Source organism: Equus przewalskii, chromosome 10, assembly GCF_037783145.1.
Source record: "Equus przewalskii isolate Varuska chromosome 10, EquPr2, whole genome shotgun sequence".
Lineage (NCBI taxonomy): Eukaryota > Metazoa > Chordata > Mammalia > Perissodactyla > Equidae > Equus > Equus przewalskii.
The window spans coordinates 37121271-37128509 of NC_091840.1; the positions used below are offsets into that span (position 1 = coordinate 37121271).

Here is a 7239-nt window from a genome sequence, read left to right on the forward strand (position 1 = left end):
CAGAGGCCCAGAAAACTCAACTCCCAGGGCTATTGTAAGGATAATGATATAATACAGGGAAAATATTTAATATCTGATAATATACCAAATAAAGTATTTTCCTTCTCCTCCAGATGTGTTCCTTATCCTCAGTTAGGTTTAAACTCCCGAAGGTAACAGACTATTCCTTACAACCTCCACAGAGTTCTGGTACTCTGAATAGAATTACGATCCATTTATCACTACCTTGGGTATCATCCTCCAGACCAGATGCCCAAAAGGGCCCTCAGCCACTCTGCTAGCACCTGAGATCATTCATGTTGAGGTGTGCTAGTATTCTATTCTTTGTTCCCTGCACAGAAGGCTCCAGGATGAGGTGACACTCAGGCTACATGAGTGGCATTAGCCAAGTTCCAGTGTGTGGTAGACCATAGGAAGCTTGGCTGGAGTGAGGGGAAGTGGAGGTTGGAGCCAATCACAGGGAAGAGGGAGGCTGCTCCCTGAGGAGAGAATGGGTGTGGGCAGGGGTGAGGAAGCAGAGAAGCAAGTACAGACACACAGTGTGTCTGGAATTTCAGCTGTGGAGTGGCTGGTAGCTGGATTGAAGCATGGAGTCAATACATAGTTGTATGACAAGGGTGGAGTGATCCAGGAGCAGGCAGACACCTATGATACTGGAGGTAATAATTAGAGAAGTGAAGCCCTTGATTAGATAAGAAGCACCCAAAATCATGTGGAGGGGTTGGACTTAAATAGGAGGGGGGATCGTTTTTTGCGTTATTATAGAGGATAAAGCAGAGTCAGTGGGTACAAATAGACGGGGTAAAAGAGGAGGGAATTTTCGCAGACTTACAACTATTCTCCCGAGAAAGGATGTGGTGAGGTAGCCAGTGAGACCCGCATGGTGGAGGTTAGAGTAAGAGGTAGATGAGATGGAGACTTGAGGGAAGAGAGGAAGCATGAAATAGTCATCTTAGAGGGTCAGAAGTGAATTTTCTAGGGAAATGTGGTGAGATTTCGAGGCAGTATTGAGCACCTGGGCTGGTCTTTGGCTTAGGAGAAGGATGAAATAGGTGGAGTGGAGCCATGTTGCCCCAGCCAATCCCAGTTGAATCAGCCAACTTCAGATGCATGAGTGAGTCCAGCCAAGATCATCAGAGTTGCCCAGTTGAGCCCAACGTAGAACCGTTGACCCCTTTGCCAACTCACAGGTCTGGGAGAATGATTGCTATCTTAAGCCAATGAATTTTGGGGTAGCTTGTTATACATTGTTATTGTGACTATAAATATCTCATATAAAAAGTAAGGATAAGGGGGACAGAGAGGATATGGGGCATGATGGATAACGGAAAAGATATAGGTTCCGTGGGTTGGGGTTAAATACCTGTTGGAGGCAGAGGAACGAATGTAAGTGAGCTAGAGTCTTACATAGAAATAATGCTCCAGTTTGGTTAATGCAACAGAAATAATTTTATTCAGAAGAAGGTTAATCTTGGAAGCAGTCACTCCATGATTCCTCACACAATTGCCAGAACCGAGCATCTAAGCCAAAGTTATTTTATATCCTCCTGTCGTGGTACAGGGGTTCCAGGAATAGAGAGCAGGCAGGAAAAGATAGTAGGAAAGCTGTTCTCCTCCAGGGTGTTGGAATAAAGATGACATTTGGGAGTGGTCACTGAAGGAGGCTAAGGTTCATGGCTCATCCAAATGGATAAAGAAGTCTTCCTCCTACAACACAAAGATAATCATGACACTTTCAAGAAATACCTGCTCTCTGCTACCAACCAGCTTTCTCCATCTGCCACCCAGGCTTCAGTGAGGAGGGGGTGGTTGGGGTCCCTTCTGCACTGTGAAGGCCATAGGGACCCATGTTTCCCGTGAGCAGCTCTCTATCTTATACTCACGGCTTAAACAGCAGTTCGGCAGACATGGCCACAACCGTTGCTGCAGCATTTTTGTCCCTTGGGACAAGATGCATCTCCTGTGCACAATTCAGCACAATGTCCAAAAGTTCCTGGAGGCACCGTTGGACATCTTCCGGGTCTTGATCCACCTAGAAAACAAAACAGTCTTCCCAGAACCCAGACTGCCTCTGTAGAAGGGAGTGGGACCTGCTTTTGAGAGAGAGAGAGGGCTGAAGTGCCTCAGTCCCCAGTGGGGCTTTAGCCTCTCCCCTTCTTGACACCCCCAATCTTTTCTCCTCTCTTCCTTGAAGGCACACAGTACTGTTTTGTCCATGGGAAAATGAACTGATGGTCAGCAGCTGCAGCATCCTGGGAGAAGAGGATACTACGTTGTTGCTCACTCCTTTCTTTTCATTTCTTCTGGGCATAGATAATTAAATCTCAGAACACAAAGAGAGCCAGCCTCCCACCAATTCTATGTGCCTTCAGATGCCAATTAACACTGAGTCCCACAGCCTGCCCCTGCTGCCTGTATGAAAAAGAACCCCAATCTTATAATTTTTCTCCCCATTCCTGACCTCCATCCCTCCCACCCTGTTCCCTCTCCACAGGAAAGCCCTATTATAATTTTTTGGGTTTCCTTCTAAACATAGTCTCCATCCTTACCTGTCTATCTGTCTACCTATCTTTCTATCTATCATCTATGTGTGTGTGTTCTGATAATAATTTAAAATTATTTTAACTTAATATTTGGATTAATGTAAAGATCATTGGGACTGTATATTTGGCCTGATACATATTTGGTTAAATTCAAGATAAACATTTGGGCTGTTTTCTGATCTTCTTGTTTTATGGCTCTTCTACATCTGTTTTATTTCTGTTCCTTGTTTTAACATATACTACATAATTTTAAACTAATTGCAGAGATAGGCAATTAAAAACTTGCACTTCCTAGCATCACAACGCATCCTTGTTGATAGGCACACATAATTACATGAAACACTGGTCTATTCATCAGTAATTTACCTTCAATCACAGTCCTCTGTATAATGTCTTTTGTCTGACACACCATTGGTAGAACAAAATTTGGCAGTGAGAAAGCAACATTTGTTACCGATTTTGCATTCCTTTGGCAGAATTGCAACAATATTCTCCCATACCCTGATCCAGGAGACATGTTAGATGGAATATTGTATTGTATCTGCATTTGGAATTTCTTCCTTTGTTGTTACTCTCAGTATTTATTTTCCATCAGCTTGGAACATCATAATGTTGATTGGTGCAAATAATGTATTATTTATGCCATCTGGTTCAATTTAATTAATGCTATCAACATTAGTATTCAGTCTCAAGAGAGGCCATTATGTCAAGAGCTCTCTGCATCAGCTTGTCTTGATGCAGAACCTGCCTGGCCCCTAAGCCCAGGCTCCCTCTGCAGTCTTACATGGTGAAATCGATCATGCCATGGAGAGCACATCTCCAAATTTCAAGGAGTCCCTTCTGACCTGAATGGAGGCTTCTCAGGTTCCCAGAGTCTCAAAGTTAGTCTTTGAGGATCAATGAACTAGGACCAAGAAGCTGGTTAAGAACCCACAGGGGCTTATAGCAAAATATAGGAAGAGCTCTGGACAAATGTGTGCTGTGCTTGGCTGGCTACTCAGCTGTTATCAGAAGGTTCTCTACCCGATTCTGTCTCTGGATGTCTCTGGGCTGATGTTTCCTCATGTGTAAAATGGAGCCCTTGGATGCAGCAGGGGAAATGACATTCCTTCTCCAGCATCAACTCCAATCAGTAGAGTTGGCTGTCTGATGCTGTGTTGAGCAGGCTGGGAAGCCTTGTCCAGTCGCCAAGACAAAGGGTTGAGTAGCAAGGTCTATGGTGTAAGAAGAGGGCCTGATGGGTTGATCACCTATAATTGATTAGCAAGGTCTGAGGGTGTAAGAAGGGGGCCTGATGGGATGTCTACAACACACTTGCAGACCCAAGGGAAAATCAACATGATCCCTCCAAATTTCTATTACCTGTTGTTAGTTCATGGTGAGAGGGTTGAAAACTTCTTGTCCCCACTCACAGCTGTTTGGTCACTCATTATATTCAGTGATTTCTTACTATGTATAAAGTGCTGAGGTAAGTTGTTCAGGAAATACAAAGATGTATGAGAGGGTCATTACCTTCAAGAAGCTTAGAGTCTAACAATGGAGATAAGACTTAGGTTTAAAGTACTAGAAACAAAGCAGTTTGTGATAAGTGTCCTGAGAGAGGTACATCCAAAGGACTAAATGGGCTCAGAGGAGAGAAGAGAAGACATTACTTCCAATGGGATTAATGAGAAAAGGTGAGTCTTGAAGTACAGGGATTTTTTTAAGGCAGAATTGAGGGGAGTGTTAGAGTGTTGTGAGGAGAGAAAAGAAGTCCTACCAAAAGTTCACAGGGGAAAACGCAACAAGGCGAGGCACATGAGGCATGTACGGTACAAAAATTAATGAGGGGGGCTGGCCCCGTGGCCGAGTGGTTAAGTTCGCGCGCTCCGCTGCAGGCGGCCCAGAGTTTCGTTGGTTCGAATCCTGGGCGCGGACATGGCACTGCTCATCAAACCACGCTGAGGCAGCATCCCACATGCCACAACTAGAAGGACCCACAACGAAGAATATACAACTATGTATCGGGGGGCTCTGGGGAGAAAAAGGAAAAAATAAAAAATCTTTAAAAAAAAAATTAATGAGGCACTTGCACAACCCTGAGAATGAAAACCTGCTTCAATTTTGCACCTGAGGTGCCTCATCTCGTCACTCCACACCCTGAAATACAAGGAATCCAGGGGAAATGGCAAATGGAAGGCTGGAGAAGTGTTAGGGAAGAGTTGAAAGTTGAGCAAGAAAGTAGGCTGGAGACAAAGTTACAGCGTATGGATCTTGAGGACACGAGGAGAGTGGATTTCATTTGGGAGGCCAAGAGAGGGATATGGTTGCAGTTTACTTATGAAGATTATTCTGGCAGGAGAGCAGAGAATGGACCAGGATTCAACAAGCAGGCAAACTTCAGAAGGAAGAGAGGGGCAGGGAGAGCATCTGGGAAGCAATTGCAGTGGCCCAAGATGGGGAAATCAGGGCTGGAAATACAGTGTGGCCATGGGGGTGGAGAGGAAGGAACACATGCAAGAGACAATTACAAAGAATGCATAGCATTTGGCAACCAGTTTAATGTAGGGGAAGGAGAGCGAAGAAGGGAGAGGAGTAAGAGTTGAATGTAATAATCTTTAAGGAGAAGAAAAAGGTCCAGTGCAGAGAATCCAGGAGAGAAGAAAGTTTGAAGATTGATGAAGTGGGAAACAGTGTTGGATGATACAGAGGATAAAGACTTTGGCTCCTGAGGAGATTCAAGAGATTTGTCCACAGGACCTGGGAGAGAAGTTTCAGGAGAGGGCTGGGGGCAGGAATGACTACGGTCAGTCTTCAAGGGGTTAAGGAATGAGTTACGGGGAAGTAAGGGCAGAGAATTCAGTTTAGTCCTTTGAGAATGTTGGTGGTAAAAGGAAAAGAAGAGATTGAGATGATTCATGTTTAACACGATATAGAAAATGTTTTCTCTAAGTGAGTCAATCTATTTGTAGCCAGAGACAAAGAAGCTGGTGGAGAGGGAGACGCAGGGGAGATGAAGGGTGGCTGATGAGGTGACAAAGGGAGGAGTGAAGAGTTCAGATGGAGGGGTGACCCAGGGAAAGGAGGGGAGAAAGTGGAGGCAGAGGAAGAGAGATTCTGCAGTCAAGGTGGGTCCCTGCAATGGCTCATTGATACCAATATTTTTCCTTCCCTCCTTTCTTCCTTTACTGCCCCTGCACACACTGGTCCCTGATTGTCCTACTTTCTGACTCCCTCATTCAAAGAAGAAGGGGGTTGCCTTCTGCTTGGACTTACCCAAGGGGTGCTTCCGTTCCACTTGAGCCTGAAGCTCCTGTACCCCTAAGCTGAGGGTGATGAGGGTCACAAGGAGGAGGAGGCCTCCCAACTTCATGTTCTTGTTGGAAGTCTTCAGTGAAAATGCAGCAGGGCTGAAAACAGTGGAAATTTATGCCCTTCCACACACTGTGCTGCGTTACAAGGTCAGGGCTGGGAGGGACTAGGGACTGTGGGAGTCTCAGCCCCGCCCAGAAACTGACATTTCTGGAGATCACACACCCAACCCCGTGTGTACCCTGGGTAATGCCATGTTGTTACCTAAGCAAGTCTCTGAGCTAAGGGAGCATCCTCCTCTGAGCAACAAATAAGACTCCTAAACCAGGAAAGCCTTGGGTGACTGAGAAAGGGGTGGGGGTGAGCACTAAATTTTATGATATACTTTTATTCACTGATTTATTTTTCAACACAGGTGACAAAAGTCTTCTCAGGGCCAGGCACATGCTAGGCATGAGGAATATGTCCTTACAGACATTACAATCTAGGAACTGAGTGCCGGCTAGCAAGGGAGCAGTCCACTCTTTCACAACCCCCCTGCCTGCTCTGAGCCCCAGCGCCTCTGGAACTGATGGCAGGACAGGCAGCAGGAGAGCCAGCAGTGGTGCTCCTAGATGCAGGTGGTGAGGAAGTGACCTCGGTCTATTTCTGGCTTGGTCTGATTCTCTCTATTGCTGGGCACCCAGGCAGGTCCGGTGGTCTTTGCCGATAAGACACATGTAAGTTTCTGGGGATGGAGTTGCACTTCATTGTGTCCGCCTTCATTTCTGAGAAGCCAAACTCCCGATATACATGTTAAGTTCTTCCAGGATGTCTGTCTTCATGCAGCACTGGGGTGGGAGTGGGGCGGGGCTGCAGTAGCCAACCAGCTGGGGCGTGAGATTTCATTTCCCCCTTCTTGTAGGCACTCCCCATCTAGATGAGTGATTTTCTGAAGCACACACTTCCCTTGGTTTTTTGGAGGAATATGCCCTCTTCACTCCCCAGTGGCAGCAGGAATACGGGGAGGCACGTTTAACTTTTGGCCGTGTACACTGTGTCCCATAATATGTCTTACTTCGTGTGACATAAGTATGACTGGGCTGGTTGGGAATGGCAGGACCAATTTTCAGCCTCTTTCTAAGGTACTCTGGAGATGGTTGGCTTCTCTTTGGAAAGTGAGGGACTTGATGTTTCAGCAGGGGCCCTGGTTCCTAATTCTGGGGAAAAGATTCTCCTTGTTATGCTTCATTTGTCACGCTCCCTGAAATGCTACCATTTACAGATCCTTTTGGCAAACAACTGACATCATACATTGGCAATACCCCTAGGTGGGTTAAGGGGTACCATTATAGGTTATTCATAAAGCAGTTTTGCAAAATGCCTTAACTCAATCCTGCCTATTCCCAAGCTGAGATTCTTAGGT

The 7239-nt window shown here is 45.8% G+C and overlaps 1 long non-coding RNA gene across 1 annotated transcript; it reads right to left on the reverse strand.

Annotated features, from left to right (window-relative positions):
• Nucleotides 1–1425: 1425 nt before the first annotated feature.
• LOC103555240 (uncharacterized) lies at nt 1426–6142 on the reverse strand. Its single transcript, XR_545967.2, has 3 exons — nt 5799–6142; nt 1884–2032; nt 1426–1707 (listed from the first exon to the last, which is right to left on the reverse strand). It is a non-coding gene; the product is annotated as an uncharacterized lncRNA (long non-coding RNA).
• Between the last annotated feature and the right edge of the window lie 1097 nt (nt 6143–7239).